Here is a 16654-nt window from a genome sequence, read left to right as displayed (position 1 = left end):
GGGGGAGGGGAAGGAGATGTCCCTGGTTTTTGGCTTGTGCCCGAGAGCCTTACCTTCATGTATCTTCAGGTTATTTCTATTTCTTCTATGTCTTGGGAAGTGTGCAGGACTTTTCCTCGAGGACATTAAGACATGTACCAGGGATTTTTTTTTTTTTGTCACAGACCCTGAAAAGAATGATGTCAGTAGTCTGGGTTTTGAATACAGGCTCTTCTATTTACTAGCTGGCGTACTCTTGAGGAAGTCTCTGGACTCCCTTTCTTCTGTGGACAGCAGCATCCATATCATAAGAGCTAACTGAGTTCAAGAGTGCCTGGCACAGGAAAGGCCCTGTAAAGTGTGTACTGCTACCGTGCCCATTGCTCTTCGCTGCACTGCACTACTCCGAGAGCACTGCTGTTAGGGAAGAGCCCACTGCTGTTTCGGGCTTCAAAGAGCAAACCCAGATTGGTCTGAAACCAGTGCTACAGGTTTCAGAATTTCAGGGCCTCTTGCATTTTTATTCTGTCATGTTTTAAAATGAGCTCTCTAAACAGGTCCCAGAAACACAACTGTTAGAGCTGGGACTGGGTTTCAGGAACAATTAAGTGTCGTCACTGTTCTGTTTCCCATCCCCAATGATGTAATATTCTGCCTATGCAGTTATCTCTTGCCACGCACCCTGCTGTGTTCCTGACAAGATAGATTAGGCCTTATGTAAAGGGTTCTGGTGCAAAGAGTGGCCTTACCTTCCTTGACTGTTCATCCAGAAGGGATGGCTTTATTTTTATGAGCTGGAGCTGGAAGAGCTGAGAGAGAAACGAGGGCCAACTCTAAGAAAGCTAAGAGCCACTGGTGGGTAGTGGAAACGCAGGATATAATTTCTCAATGCAGTTGCCCCTTGAAGTAAATTCTTTTGTTTGTGTGTGTGTGTGTGTGTGTGTCTGAAGCCAGTTCGAGGCTGCTAACTTTTGTGTGCTTCCAGAACCTAATGATGATGGATAAAACAGGGATAGGGAGTGATTTTTTTTTTCCTCCTGGGTTCCAGTCTTATCTATCCTAAGTGTTTCTTTCCTTCTCCATACCCCTAGAATGGAAACACTAGTTTTGTTGTTTATTTTGTGGTGCTAAGGATTGAACCCAGGGCTTTGCGAATGCTGCACAAACATTTCCACAGATCTGCATCTCCTGCCCCATGAAGATAACAGTTAATTAAACTTTGCTAATTATTTCTCCAGCAAACCTGGGAAACCAGATGCTGCCTGGGAACCACCAGACTCCACCAGAACCTTTTTAAACCAGGAGCGGGTAATTATAGCCTGTAGGTTCTGTCTGGCTCTGAGCCTGTTTTTTGTAAATAAAGTTTTATTGGAACACAGCCACACTCTTTAGACATTAGCTAGGTCTGTTTTCATGCTGTCAGTGGCAGAGTTGAGTCATTGTACAAAAGTTTATCCTTGTCCCAAACAGTGCACCTGACTCTTACTTACTCCAGTGTAAAAATCAATGTAAAAAAAAAATTGTAATGCACACTTCAGAAAACCCTAAAGTAGAGTGAGGCGGCAATCCGGTATCCCTTATTCATGTTTTAGGGTGAACGGAGCCATCTGTTTCTAGTCAGTCCTCAGTCTCTGTGGCAGATCATCAGCAAGTGGCATACAGATTCCCCACCCCCACGCTTGTCAGCTCTCATGTATTCGGTAGACGCAGCTCGTTCGAATTTACATAAACTCTTAACTGGTAAGCACATTTGTTCCCTCTCTTTCCTGATGGCTCCCTACCGTCAACCTAACAACTCCAACTACAGAGAACATATTTTAAAAATTAAACGGAAGTCACGTGAGGCCTATCTCCTGTTTTGAATTTTTTTTTTTCTTTTTCTCATTACCTTTCGGTTTTCCGAACAGATCGGTGAGCGCTGGTATTAGTCATGGCTGCCCTAAAATACTAGATTCCCCAGAGGGACATAGGGAGTGTTCTCCGGAGTGGCTGTTTCCTGAATATAAGGTGACACTGCTACTTGTGATGTTATCGCTAATTATTAAAGGCCTTTTCTTGCCTGGCTCTGAGAACTTAGCTCTTGGAGGACGGGTGTTTAGAAGGCTATGAAGCCATAGCAAAGAGGTTGTGTATTAGAGGTTCTGAGAGAGAGTGCTCATCCTTGTGGCCTGTGGTACCACAAACAGATGGAAGATGAAAATAGAGTTGCAACTTTCTCTGCCAAGGAGTCACATTGGTACAATAAAGCTTGGGGGTATAGTTAAAATCCTTAAAGAGCCACGGTTGTTCTGTAACCCGTGGTTGAGACAGCTTCTATTTGGGGAGCGTTGACACTCCGGTTCTCCCTAGCCTGATGCTCCTAACTGTTGTCTTCCATAGCTGCTCCAGGCTCAGGTATGGTCATGAAGTGCATTTGTGAAGCATCTGACCCTTAAATGTTTATCCACAGTGATGACTCTCTTGAAGTCAGGGGCCTCTGGTTTCTAGGATGTCATTAGCAGGGAAATTGCCAGTCTTTTGGGTACCCAAAGGGATGTGGGACCATGTGTTCTTCAGGGTGTTTTTTTTGTTTGTTTTTTTGTTTTTGGATAGCACAGCATTCAGTAGTGTGAGAAGTCCTTATGTGACACAGGTCTGTAGAACACTGTGGAGCGTGGTGGTAAGAGGATACCGTTCTTCCTGGTCCAGACACAGATCTCTAGGAAACAAAATTTTCATAGCTACGAAGTGGATTTGAGTGTTGCCAAAGCAGTTGGTGGGCTTGATAGCCAGGAGAACTCTGCCTGCACTCTCTGCTGAAGTCAGCGTGTTCTGACTCACACGGTAGGCCCCAGGTCCACACTATCCTCTTGATCCCAGTAGGACTGTTAAGAATTAAGCAGCTGCCTCTAGGTTCTTACCAAGTGTCACTCTGAGTCCTTCTGACGTCGCAACCTGACATTTTCTGACAGGTCTAGCTTTGGAGTTTTTAATAGATCCTGTCACGTGTATCAAGCCCTGTAACAATACTAGCTCGAGTGTTCTGCCTGGTCTTACCTGGTCTCGCCCGGTCTTACCTGTGGGCAGCTTGGAGCCCTTTTAAGGCCTGGAAAAGTAAACCTGGTGTTTCTTTCCTGTTTCACAGGACAAGTGGATATTTGTTACTTATCTTGTCGCTGAGACAAGATACCTGACCAAAAAGGAAGGAGGAGTTCATTTTGGCTTGCAGTTCAAGGGTAGAGCCCAAAAGGACAGGGAAGCGCAGAGTAGGAGCTCGATGCCCTTGTCCCGGCTGCACTAGGGAGGCAGAGAGGGAAAAACCGCTCACTTTCTTTCCAGGCAGACCAAGGAATGGTGCCACCCAGACTTTCAGGGTAGGTGTCCCCACTTCAATTAACTTAATATGTATAAGCAGTCCCTCAGAGATGTACCCAGAGGCCTGCTTCTCCCATGATCCTAGACCCGGACAAGGTGGCAATCACAATTAACCAGCACAGATGCCCAGCAGCAAGCTAGTTTAAGGAGTGTTGGACAATCTCGTGATGACTTTATAATTTCTGCCTTCCTGATGTGGAATTTCTGCCCTCCTGATATGGAAGTTGTCCTACTCCCTGTCTTAGAAGCCAAGAGGAGCCAAGTAAGAACCGAGCTCAGCTTTCTCCTCTGCCTGAGTTACAGCCTCACAGAGATTCCATTATTTGGCTTGCAGAGTATGAATTAACCAAACACTAGCCAAATCTATTCACAAGGTTAGGTCAAAAACAAATCCTGGTCTCAGGGAGGGAAGAGTTGAGGATACTATCTGAACTTCATAAATTATCCGTGCTCCAGTTCCTTCTGGAGCTCCGGCTGGGCTGTCGTTCCTGGGCACAGCTGGCCGTGAACGCGAAGACTTCCAGCTCACGGTGCCCACTGGACATCCTAGCTTTCCAGCACTTTGCTTCCTCCCTAGAGTTACAACGAAGCCGCGTGCCTGGCTTTGGAGCCATTTAAATGGTTATCCTCGGGCTGAGTAAGCTTCAGTTGATTCTCCTGCGTGGGAGTACCGCAGCCAATCAAGAACAGCTTAAGTGAACTTAAAAGAACGCTATCGGAGTATTTCATAATAAGAAAACTGCAAGTCCAGCCCCAGGGGACCTGGAACCGAAGTCTTGGCCATGTACAGACACTTACCCTGCCCTGTTGAGGCACACAGGTCTGCAGATTCGCTCATGGGCCTGAGACAGCTGACACAGGAGGAGGCCAGAGTGCCTCAGGCTTCACCCGCCTGCACATTAGCAGTTTGTGTTTCCACCTCCCTATTAAAAGGAGCGTGTGGAAGCCTGGGAAGATTCTTCTGAAGGATTTGATTGCTCTCAGGCAGTCGGGCCATGATTAAGAACTGTGGATGCGTTCTACTGGAGGCTGCCAGAATGTGTCATCTTAAAAGGTGGACAGTATTCGGCAGGGCAAAGTCGTAAATTTAGGGCACCCCCACCCCCATCCCTGACCGTAGCTCCTTATCTGCTAATGGCCGGCAGCGTTTTCCAGAGAACCATCTTGTTAGGGAACAGGTGAGTGTGCGAGCAGCTCTGCCACCTAAGACCCTTATCCCATGATCTGAAATGACAACCTTCAGAAGAGCACTGAGGTGTTAAGGTCAAAGGTAGGATTTGACACACCGCTCTGAAAGCAGGTGCTATCAGATCCACAAGCAAATGAATTATAAATGCAAGCTGGAGAAGGCACAGAATAAAGGAATAGTCAGTGTGTGTTAAGGCTAATTATAGAACTACAGGGTTTTGAATATCCCTTCCTTCCTTCCTTCCTTCCTTCCTTCCTTCCTTCCTTCCTTCCTTCCTTCCTTCCTTCCTTCCTCGTCTGTCAGTCGGTCCTTCCTTCCTTCCTTTATTTTCCTTCTTTTCTTTCTTCCTTTTCTTTCCCTCCCTCCCTCTCTTCTTCCTCCCTCCCTCCCTCCCTCCCTCCCTTCCTTCCTTCCTGTTGGCCAGTGTGTTTTCCCTAAAGTTAAATAGGTGTCTATTGTCTTCTTTCCTTTCTCCTTCAAAAGTAATATCTTTTGGAGCCTGGGATATAGTGCAGTGGTAAATCGTGTGCTTAGCATGTGCAAAACTTTGTGTTTGTCCCCAACAGTGCATACACGTGCGTACGAGCACCCACCCCCACCCCCACCCCCACCCCCACCCCCACCCCCATACACAGAGTGCCATTGCTGTAGTCTTGTCTAGTCGGGAGTGTTCTCAAATCTCTGTAGCTCATTCTGCCCCATCCTGGAAGTTGTGTGTGTGCCTTTTTAAGAAGCAGGTACCTCATGTTTCAAGGGCAGTGGAACCCACCCCACAGCTTGAAGAGATTTGAGTGCTTTTACTGAGGGAGGGCCTGGGGCTGATGGGGAGTGTCATCCTCAATAAATACTTGTTGGATTGAGTTGCTGGAAATGCAGTGGAGTGTAGAAGGGAGCCACACCTCCAGCACAGGCTCATGTGAAAGGGCCTTTCCCACTCCTGGTCCCCATACGCTCTGGTCCCCCTCTAGATTACCTTTTCAGTTACTTGCAGGACAACCTGCCTGCTCCCCAAAGCGCCAGTGTTCCATCTTTGAATCCTTTTGATCCTGGCTTTTGGGCTTCAAGCGCAGCTGGTGGTTGAGGTGTTGCATTTCCATGGAAGTCGTTGCTAGGCCTATAGGTTCTCTTCCAAACACACTTAAAGCCGGGGGAAAATGTGGGCAGTCACCACGTGGATCCATGGAAACAGACAATGTGAAGGATTTTGGTGGAGTGTCAGTCTGAGCTACCTGGCCGTTGGCCTAGAAGTAGGTATGGTTGGTGGGTCAAGGAGACGGAGTGCCCAGTGTCCTTTCACACCAGACAGGCTAGTACCAGGTTTTTGGTCGCGCTGTACTGTACAGCAAGGAAAAGCAGGAATTGCAAAATTAGTCAGTGGCTTTTTAGGCTTTTTAGGCAGAATCACTAGTGGAACCCTAGGGTGGCTTTTCCAAGTGTGATCAGGTTGAAAGCCCCCTTCCCTCTGCCAGACACCATCCCCTAACGTCAGATATGGCTGTTCCTTCTCTTTCCCTGCTAAAGTGGGGAAAGGTAGGAGAGGTATTCACGATCATTGTCCAAACCCTGGACGTTTAGACTGCTATCCAGTCTGTTTCCCTGTTTCCAACCCCGGGTCTAGTGACTTAGACAAAATGGTTTAACAAACCTGCCTAGCTGGGTGTGACTTTGAATAGAGTGGACATGCGATCAGGAGGGCAGACAGCCCTTCTTCCCTCCGAGGTCCTCCCTCTTTCTTCTCCTTCCTCCCTCCACCCTCCTTTGTACTCCCTCCACTTGAGAGTTCTCTGAGCCTGTTTGATCGCCCCACATGGCTTCGAGAGAACCACTGTTGCGAACACGTGCATTCCCTGCCCCGCAGCCGTAGCTGGGCAGAAACCTGCCAGGCTGTCCCAGGACCACTTAATTCATGCCCAGCAGATATTACAGAGGACTCGGTAGGTGGGAAGGTGAGTGTGGATCTCGTAGATGATGGAGGATGTGCAGCCAGAGGCTTGTATAGTGAATACAGCATAGCATGGAGGGAGAGGAGAGAGGAGGGCCGTGGGAGCCACCTCCCAGGGGACAAGCACCTCTTAACCCGAGGGAAGCACTGGGCGCTTTCTCAGTGGCGCCGTCGCACGAGCCACTCTGCATTCGCAGCAGAAAAGCAATCAACAGCTGTTTCCATAGTAAGAGGCTGAGAATTCCAAATCTGAGAGGCCCCCGAATTCACCTGTATTGTTCAGAGAACTTGAGACTTAAAATAGCTTTGTTTTGACAGTGTTCGTTTGTCTGTCTCTTGCTGCTCATGATTGACACTCACACGTCTTTACATCTGCCTTCACGCTGTCCTGCTGCTGAGGATGGGTTTCCTTGTTTTAGCAGATAGGGAAACTGAGACCCAGAAAAGAACTTGCCCACAGCCGTGTGACTGGCAAAGCCCTTTTGCTCGACTCAGCAAAGGTCTCTTCCCACACATGGAAGTCTGTTGTGAGCTTGATCCCGGGCATGGCATCCCAGGCCTCCCGCATCCCCAGCTTTTGTTTCCCTTTTGTTTGTATATCTGTATTTCAGACACAAGGTGCATCTGGTAGACTGATTAAAAGAGAACCGGAAATGGGCTGCAAAGATAAGTCAGTTCTTTCGGCATTCCAGGGTTTGCACACAATGGGTTTGCCTACACCTTGGGCTTATCCTGCGAACTATAGACTGGCAGATAGTGGGAGGATGGTGGCATGTATGTGTGGTATGGCTGTGGCGGCCTTTTAGTGCTTCTGGCTGTTCTGAGATAGGCAGTTACCACCGGGAAGGAGTAACTCACCAGGGACAGGTAGGGAACTGGGGGCACACGGACATTCCTCCCTCATGGCTGTGGATCCTGAGTTTGGAATCATGTGAGGAAGACGTGCCTGAGGGATGCCTAAGAGAGGGTATCTTTCTTATGTGTGACCATGTGAAACCATAAAAAGCACCCAGTGCGGGGCGGGGAGGGGGGGGCAAGACAGATGTGGATAGTGGGTTCTTATGGCAGGGCGTGGGCACAAGTGGCCATCAGGTGCCATGAAAACAACTTAGTCCTCCATGGTGGCCAACCCCTGGCACCACCACTCCCACATCCCTGATGGCAAAGAAGCCTGGAGCACACAGTCTGCCAAAGCATGTCTCTCATCTTGCTCTTAGTTAACTGGAAGTGGGGTCCTTGTATTTAGTGGCTCCCAGGAGTGGGGACAACAGAGGGCTTGAACTATGGGTGAAATCTCCATCTAGCGAGCATCACCTGGCCGGCTTCTTGGAGTTACTAATTTCCTCTACAGGATCACTTTCCTGTCTCTATAGAATTATGTCATATCCTAATGTTTGTATGCTTGTATGTAAACTTTCTTTTGCAGTTACTACCCAACCTTGTAAGGCAAAAAAAAAAAAAAAAATCTCATTTTAACAAATATTATAAAGGACATTTCTGTATAATAAAGTTGTTTCGGCTTATATAATGTTTTGTTGTTGTTTGTTTCATAAGTTTGGTGTCTTTGAGTAAAAAACAACAAGAAAGAAGGAAGGGCTAGGAGATGGCTCAGTCGGTAAAGTGCGCGCTGTGCGAGCCTGAGACCCTGATTGAGATCCCCAGCCCTCGAGCAGAGGCAGGGCGCAGTGGTGCGCAACCGCTACTCCAGCGCTGGGGGGAGGAGAGAGAGATCTCTGAGCTCCTACGCCAGCCAGCCCAGCTGAATCTGTGAGCTTCGGGTTTCGTGAGAGACCATGTCTCAGAAATGAGGTAGAGCTAGTAGGATGGCTCAGTGGGTAAAAGCGCTTGCTTCCCCGGGCTTGACCTGACTTCAGTCCCCAGATCCCATTGTTGAAGGAGAGAACTGACTCCTGAAGGTTGTCCTCCGACTTCCACGTGCACACCATGGCATGCTGTTCCCTGTAGTCCCCCCCCCCCCCACACACAAATAATTTTTAAAAATTAAGTTTCAGTGTGGTGGAGCACGATTTTAATTCCAGCACTCCAGAGACAGAGGAAGGCAAATCTCTTTGAGTTGCAGGACAGCCAAGGCTCCATTGTAAGATCCTGGCCCCCAAAACCAAAACATTTTTTGTTTGTTTGTTTTGTTTTTTGGGACAGGGTTTCTCTGTGTAACAAGCCCTGGCTGTCCTGGACTCTCTTTGTAGACCAGGCTGTCCTCAAACTCACAGAGATCTGCCTGCCTCTGCCTCCTCTGAGTGTTGGGATTAAAGGCATGCGCCACCACACCTGGCCAAGCAAAATAATTTAAAATTCAGTGGAGAAGCAACTGAGGGAGACTTTGGCCTCCACTTGTGCATGCATGTGCACACACATGCGCACACACACACACGCGCACACACACACACGTACATGCACACCACAGCACAGAAAGAGACAGAAACTGACTATATCAGTTTATATAACTCGTCTAAACTGTGTGGTCACTGTCCACATAAAACAGAACATTTGAGTGCTTGCTGTTTACAGGGGAAGGAGCAGAGTCCAAAAGCCCTCACCAGTTAGCAAGCCTTCCTTTTCCTTTCTCTTCATCTCCAGCCTTTCATTTTGTCATTGCCTATTCCTTTCGAGAAATAAAAGTCTCTCTCTCTCTCTGTGTATTTGTTGAGTGAACATGTCCGTGTTAAGTATGTGGGTGGGTGTGAAATGCACGCGACAGCCAGCGATCAGTAAACCAAATGGCATGCGTGCTAGCAGGCAAATCTAGGTAAAGATTATGTATGTGTCCTGTGTACTCCCTCTTGGAACAACCAGTTTCAGATCATTTCCAAGTAAACATTTAGCTAGTAAACACTAGGCCGCTCTGACTGTCAGGCTCCTCCTCCTTTGTTTGTAACATCTCTTGTTCTCCCCACTTAACAGATGGAACAGTTGATACCTGAGAAGTTATGGGACCTGTTTTGAGTTTGCATAACATGCTGGGTTGGAGCCAGGGTCTTGCCTCTATGTTAGATGGCCTTTCAAGAGCCTGCAAGCTTGTCCTTCTCCAGCTGGACAAAACTGGTATGAGACCCCGGGAATGGACTGGGCACCAGTTTGTGTGTTTGCAGATGCAGTCCCTGCTCCGCACTGATCCAGCATTAGAATGGACAGGGTTGCCCCAACGTGCCGCCACTCTGAGCGTGCCCTGTGTGTCCAGTGTCTTCTGCGGGAACGCGCCTCCTGCGGGAATGCACCTCCTCTCTTGGATATGAAACAAACGCCCGTACCATACTCCTCTGCTCAACACCTGAGCTCTTCATTTTTTAAAGTACGTGGAACTGGAAGGCTCCTCTGTGCCAGAGCCACTTCTCATTTGCTTAGAGAGGAGAGGACAGAGGGGTGAATCCACAGGGTTGGCGTAGAAAGTGATGTCAGGTCACGGGGCCTAGGCCAGATGGCTCTTCTGTGCCGTATTCGGGGCAGTTACTGTACCCTCTGCCTTGAGAATGTGGTAGGCCCCAGGGGAGTTTGTGTGGTTTTAGTGCCCGACACCGCACCTAGTGGGGCAGGAGTTAGAACGTTTCCCTTAACCCCAGGCCCAAGGAGGCTGGGTCTGGGATTACTAAGCAGAGTTAGAGGAACAGGCAGACCTTGTATCCTACCCTTTCCTCTCACTCCACAGCACCTCAGCCATCTGGCCATGCTCCTTAAAGACATTTAATCATTCTTGTCATTTTTGCTTATGCTGCAGGGAATGAGTGAACCCTAGTCTACTTATTCTGGTCAGTTGAGCCAGATTCTTACCGTGTAGCCCAGGCTACTGCAGAGCTTGCCGTCCTCCTGCCTCCGCTGTCTGACTGCTGGGACTGCAGATTGTATGTCACCGCATGTGGCTCTGCTGTGTAGCATAGTTTTCTGTGGCTGGAGAGATGGCACAGGTTAAGAGCACTTGCTGCTCTTACAGAGACGCCAAATCCAGTTCCCAGTACCCACATTGGGTAGCCCCCAACCACCTGTAGCTCCAGTTTCAGGGGTCCCAACACTCTCTTCTGGCCTTTACAGGCGCCTGTGGACACATACACAACCCCACACACAGACACACAAGTACACCAATGCTTAAAAATAAGAAATAAATCTTTTTGTTCTTTTTGAAGGTGGTTTTCTGAAAATCTTCGGTTTTTGGTATGCATCCTTTATCTCTGGTGCTTGCTGTTGCTGATGTGCGTTTGGTTAGCCTGGCTGTAATTAAGCTGTCCTTAAAGGGTTGTTTTTTTTTTTTTCATTGTCCAGACAGCTATGTGAAGTAGACCTTGGGCATCCACCGTGTGTTCCCGATTGCTTGCCCTTGGGAAACAATCAGATTTTATAGATCCATGATCCTCTTTATGTATCTGCCCATGTCCACCACTATTCTGGTTGGATCCTATCCCAAAGCTGCCCCCCCTCCACCTCCCAGGGGGTTGTCTGAAGCTTAGTTGTCTGTGTGGGAGCCATTGTGCAAATACATCGCTGTCTGCTTCCAAAGGGCTAACCTGGACTCACCTTCTGGGTCTCAGGAGCTGCATTAGGACATGTGGGTGATAATATCCCATACTGTTTTCCTGGGTCCAATTATCCTTTTGTGTCAGTAAGATTGGCCTTTACTTATAGGAGGTGACATTACCATGAAGCAGCTTGGGGCAGGAGGTCTGGTGTGTCACCTACCCTCAGCCTCTGGAAGCTGCCCGTGGAGAGGTAACCGGGGAACAGCCTTCTGTTAGGAGGCCGCTCAGTTGCAGTTGTCAAGGCTCTGGAAACTGGGGCCATCTAGCCTTGCTTTTCAGGCTGGCTCAGCCCGGAGGCACTGCAACACCTCTGTGCCTCTCTTAGGAAATCTGAATGACTGGCAAAGACCAGGACTCCAGAGCAGGGGCTGCCCTGGAATGTTGCCCAGCACACTCTGGGGTTTTTCCATAGCCAGGGCACAGTATGGTAATTTGCCACTGGTTTCCAGCTCAGTCCCAGAAGGTCAAGGCCCAGGTAGGGAGTCTCGATGTGGGATGCAGAGCTTTTGTGTTGTCTCCCGTGTGATGCTGGGGATGTGAAACAGAACTTGAGCGAGGAGATGATCCAGGCTTTCTGCAAGTGGTACGAGATCGTCCTCACACATTTTTGTTGTTGTTTTTGCTCTTGGCAGCATTGGGAATTGAACCCAGGGCCTCAGCCATGCCAGACAGATGCCCTACTACTGAACTGCTCCCCCAATCACCTTCCCACAGGCTTTCACCAATGAGGCCAAGCAGATTCAGTGACTGACATTCTTGGTTCTGAGGAACCTAACTGAGCCCTTGTTCCTTGTTATGTGACCCTAGCCCAGCCCAGCCCAGAATGAATCAAAAACCAAAGTTAAGTGCAGTGAATTCTGTCAGAGTCCAAGCTAGCGAACTGTAGCGAGCAGTTGCCGTGCAAGCCAGCAACCTGTGTGCCCTCTGTGCTCCTAAGCATGCTTGGTGCTTACTGCAGCTTGCCTAGCCATGTGACCAGGCCTTCTGCTGTGGCCAGACACAGGTAAATTAAGCACTATTTATGCTTGGGAGGAGGTGGGCAAGGACATCTGGGCGCCTGTAACACAGCTGTCTTAGCTGCCTGTTGTGCGTGTTTACCTCTGACTTTGTCCTGTTTTCTTTTTCTCTCTTGTGCCCCAGATGATAACATGAGTTCTGAGATTGCACTTGAGCTCCATTGGCCAGCAGCCGCTCTCTTCTTTACCATTTAGGAGTTGGAACGGCTCAAGGGCAAATATTGAGTCAGGAACCTGTAATAATCTCTTCCTGGTGCTGTATTTAGGGGCAGACAACTTTAAAATCTCCCTCACACAGTGTGGATGAGTGAGTTGAGATTGTCCCATTGTCAAGCTAGATTCTCCATCACATATATGCCTTTAATCCCAGCAGCACTGGGGCAGAGCCAGGCAGATCTCTGAGTTTGAGGCCAGCCTGGCCTGCAGAGCGAGTTCCAGGGTAGTCAGGCTACATAGGGAAACCCTGTCAAGGAAAACAAACAAATCAAAAAAGTCATTTTTGAGCTTTTCTAGACCCTGTATTTTTTTTCCTGTTTCCTCAGAAGACAAGGGCAGGTGAATCTGAGTTCGAGGCTAGCCAGGGCAACATAGTGAAATGCTGTCTCAAAACAAAAATAGGCTTTTTATGGGTAAAGTTGTGTCTTCATACTGGTTACTTTAGGAAGTATAAAGTACCAGCCTGTTCCTAAGTAGTAATGCTGTCATTGAAGATGGGACAGGGATTCAGGGATTGAACACAAGGGCTTCATACACAAATGCTGTGTCTATGAGCTGTACCTCCATCCTGGTCATGCTAAATTAGACCAGTTCAGGTAGTGACGACCAGATCTCACTGTAAACGCATATTGTTCTCTTCAGTGGTTTATGGGGTGACATTTTGGCATTGTGTAAATACCCTTTTCCTCATAACCTTTGGCCCAGTCGTCTTGGCATCAGTTAACTCTTTACATTAAGAATTCCATAAAGACAGTTCTGAATGAACACAAACTGAAAAGAATATTGACAGGACCAAATCAACAAGAGGAATAGCAAAAACAATTTTCCTTTTTGGGTGGATGGAAGCAAGACAGGCCTGTCAAATTCTGTCAGCATTCATAGAGGTTTCGTGTAACTTGGATTATATTGAATTGCATATTAGTTGTTTAAACTAAACATATGTTGCCTAGAAGTTTACTGGAAGCCAGAAAGAAAGCAGACTGGATAGAGTTAAAATTACTAATGGTTTATTCATAAAGTGGAAATTATTTTGATTGTTTAAAAATAGCTTGTAAGCTTATTTTCCTTTAATTGGTTCTACCTTCCTCACTAGAATTTCTCTCACTTTTAATCCTCTTCATCTTTTCTTGATGAAGATGACCGACATGCTGAGTGACTAAAGCAATGTTTCCGAGTCCCAGGTAGGATCATCTGGTTCCTACCTGGAAGGGACTAAAACCTTCCGGTTCATAGTATTTCCTGAACCATGGCAGCCAGGAAGCCATGAAACAGTTGAGTCTGACTAAATATAAGGGTGGGAAATGTTTTTGATTAAAAAAAAAAAATCTTCTATTTGGGGAAGAAAGGGCCTCACTTTGCACTTTGACCTTAGAGTAATGAGTTCACCTTTCAGTGTGAGGTGATATACTCTTTTACTCTGCCCCATGGGAAATGCCTGAGCATGTGGGGTGCCCAGAAACTGCGTAGAGAGCAGGGTACAGTTTCACAGTTGTCCTGTTGCAAAATTCATTATTGATGAACCTCCCCAATCTGGTTCTCCCTTCTTACCATCTACCTCAAAAGCTAACTTCAGAGCTGACTGGGTGTCATGACTTCTGTGTTTGATAGAAATCAGGTTACCGTTAGAAGTGAAGCAAGGAGAAAGATGTTTGCCCATCCTTTGAATTTGTACGTCCCCAAGGAGCCTGTTGGTTTCAGACAGCCACGAGGTGAGGATTGTTTTATGGGAGGAGGCTAGGCTACTGCGTGTGCTCTGCTTGCAGAGGCTCCCATTAGATCATAAAGGAAAACATGCTTCCATCAGTAACTGCTGGCGGTTTGTTTTGTCTCTAGAATGCTACAATCCTACAGAACTCCTCTTCAGAGACTTGAGATAAAGGGTGAAAAGTTCACACTACTTCCTTTTCTTCTGACTGCAGTTTCTCGAGAACTGAACAAATGTCAGAGGCCCTTGCAGCCTGCCTCTCCGACGGCCGGGCATACACTCTGGGGTTACCCTTTGCCTCCTGGGAGATGCACAGAGTTAGTGTACTCCTTACTTTCTTTCCCACAGTGACATCTCCAAAAAAGCTTCTCTTGGCCCATTCCCCCGGCTGCCTGCAGCTGTGATCTCCATTTTGGGAAGTCAGACATGAAGCCAGACATGGTTTCCGTGGTTCTCTCTTGAGTTGTACGTTTAAATATGGAGTCAGAGTGATTGATGGAGGGCTTGGCCGAGAAGTCTCTTCGAGTGTACACAAATACCTCTGCTCTTTCCTGGGTAAAGTCTTCTCAGTAGAGGAAGCATGATGGAACTTTTCCCCCAGCTCCAGTCTAGTCCTCTTGAGTGTCTTCTCCCAGTGAAGGTTGAAGTTAGCCGTGACTTAGTGTTGAAGGAAATGTTAGTCAGGATTGGGGTTATGGTGCAGAGGCAGAGTGCATCCCTGAGTTCAAGTTTCAGCTCTGGGAAAAAGAAGGAAGATAGCCTGCTCAGAGCCCCAGCCTTAATGCCTGGGATGGACGGGCTTTCCATGGAGGTCCTCTAACCTTCGTAGGGTCATGATGTCGGGGGTTTCCGTTTTACTACAACCTCTCTCCAAAACCCACGTGTCCCCGAGCTAAACAGTGAAGTGGCCCTGAAGCGTAGGGAGCCCGTGAGGCCACCTACGCTGTTCAGTCCCAGCCCGTGTCCAGAAATAGTAAAGGCAACCCCTGTGAGGCTGTGTGGAGGAACTTCCCCTGTGTGCTGCGAATCTGTTCTTGGGGAAATATTTAGAAGTTTTGAGACCCTGTTGTTTTCTAGTCTCTGGATTTCTCAAGTGCTGCACCACAGTGGACAGGGTGGGGCGGGACCCCCCCATACTGTCCCACCCGTAGTGTCCCAACATAATGCCCCGGCCTTCCCTGCTACTCACCCCTAAGTGAAGATCAGTGATTGAAAAACAAAAGTAAACACCAGCATGCGTATGTGCATGGGGGAAAACAAAGGATACACGTAGCACCGTGGTGACCTCTGGGTAGGGCACGGATAGCTCTTAGTTTGGGGTTTTCGCTCATCTGCATTTTCTTTTTTCCTGTAACATATCTGCAGCATTTATTATAAGCGCCATTTTCTCTTTAAAAGAGGGGGCGGGGAGGTGGGAAGGCTAGCGCTGAGAATGCTTCGAAGCCTGACGGCATGAGAAAATGACTCATACCTTGTTTGTCCAACCAGCTAGTTGTTGAGTTTTTGCTGGGTGTAAAATCTCATTATGTCTCTCCTACATTTTTTGGGGGGGTGGGGGTGGGGGGGAGTATTATACTAAAAAGGCCAGGCACAAGCTGGTAGCAGAGGAAAGAGTACATGCATCTTTCCATCTGGGTTTTTCCCTCCTGCATGGCCTGAAAGATAGCGAAACGATGGAATTGTTCTTCCAGATGCCCAGCCAAAACCCTTTGATCAGGGCTGATTTCTCCTGGCAAATCGCTTGGTTCCCTACCCCTGGCTAAGCTGAGAAGAACCAGAAGCGTCTAATGTCCTCCACTGTCCGTAGTCTTCGTCCTAAGAAGTACCACTTGTCCTTGGAGCTCCTCTGCTGGGGCTAAGCTTGGGTTGATTTCCGGGGAGGGGTCTTGGGAGAGATAGAGATGAATTGGTGGCCCTTCCAAAAGCGCCCAGGGGGTGTGCCCGGTGATATATGGCTGGCACTGAGGGGGCAGTGGCATCGGCCTTGCCCTCGTCTACCCTGCCAGTCGCTTCTTGTCCTATCCCTGCTCCTATCAGCAGAGACTATCAGAGCGTTGGTGCTTAGTGGGCACTCAAACCTATTTACTAAAGGTGTTGTCTGCTGTGTGTGCTGCTGGCTCCAGCGACAGTCCCCTAAAGGGCAGATACCACCTGACTGCTGGGCCTCTTCCCTCTCAGCCCCTCTCCCCGAAGTCATACAAGTGTAGTAGTTGGGAGACAGGGCCAAGTGGCTCTGGAAGATAGCACCTAAGGCTCCTTATCTAGTATGTGCTGTTTTGTTTTTTTCTCCATTTGCTGTTGCCCAAGAACCAAAGCATCTGCCACTGCTCAGCTGCGTGGTGAAATGGTCTGGCCTGGTGCCAGGGTGCCTCGCCAGGTGGCTGAGCTGTGGTGGCTGCTGCATGCGATGGGCTGATAATACCCCACGGTGCTGTAAACAGGACACTCCACCCTCCTGCAGGCACCCAGCCCATGCCCCAGCGCCGGCTGCTTTGTCATTGCCTGTCATGATACTGGCTTGTCTTCTCTGATACAGGAGCCGATTGTTGTGGTGCTCTCCCAGGCTCCCAAATCTGAGAGGGCCGCTTTCCAGAAACGAAACCGGTTCATCTTCCAGCTGCAAGCAACCGTTGTGACTTGTCAACACTTCCTATCCTTTAGCAGTAATCACAGGAGTGCAGGACAGAGCCCTCTCCCTAGGTGTTTCCGGTATGCCCGCAAGCCCCT

The 16654-nt window shown here is 48.4% G+C and overlaps 1 protein-coding gene across 4 annotated transcripts in view; it reads left to right on the top strand.

Annotated features, from left to right (window-relative positions):
* Fam117a (family with sequence similarity 117 member A) overlaps positions 1-16654 on the top strand; it is a 65924-nt gene that overhangs the window by 25618 nt on the left and 23652 nt on the right. Inside the window, exon 1 of one of the 4 annotated variants that reach the window (XM_021641649.2) lies at positions 16481-16636. The exons of the other annotated variants lie outside the window; for them this stretch is intronic. The gene's annotated coding sequence lies outside the window, so the exon portion shown is untranslated. Of the gene's footprint in view, positions 1-16480; positions 16637-16654 lie in introns of those variants that run through there. 4 annotated transcript variants of the gene reach the window in all.

The sequence above is a fragment of the Meriones unguiculatus genome, chromosome 7 (assembly GCF_030254825.1).
Source record: "Meriones unguiculatus strain TT.TT164.6M chromosome 7, Bangor_MerUng_6.1, whole genome shotgun sequence".
Taxonomy (NCBI): Eukaryota; Metazoa; Chordata; class Mammalia; order Rodentia; family Muridae; genus Meriones; species Meriones unguiculatus.
The sequence above is the reverse complement of the archived record's forward strand: the minus strand, read 5'-3'. Positions and strand labels throughout refer to the sequence as shown.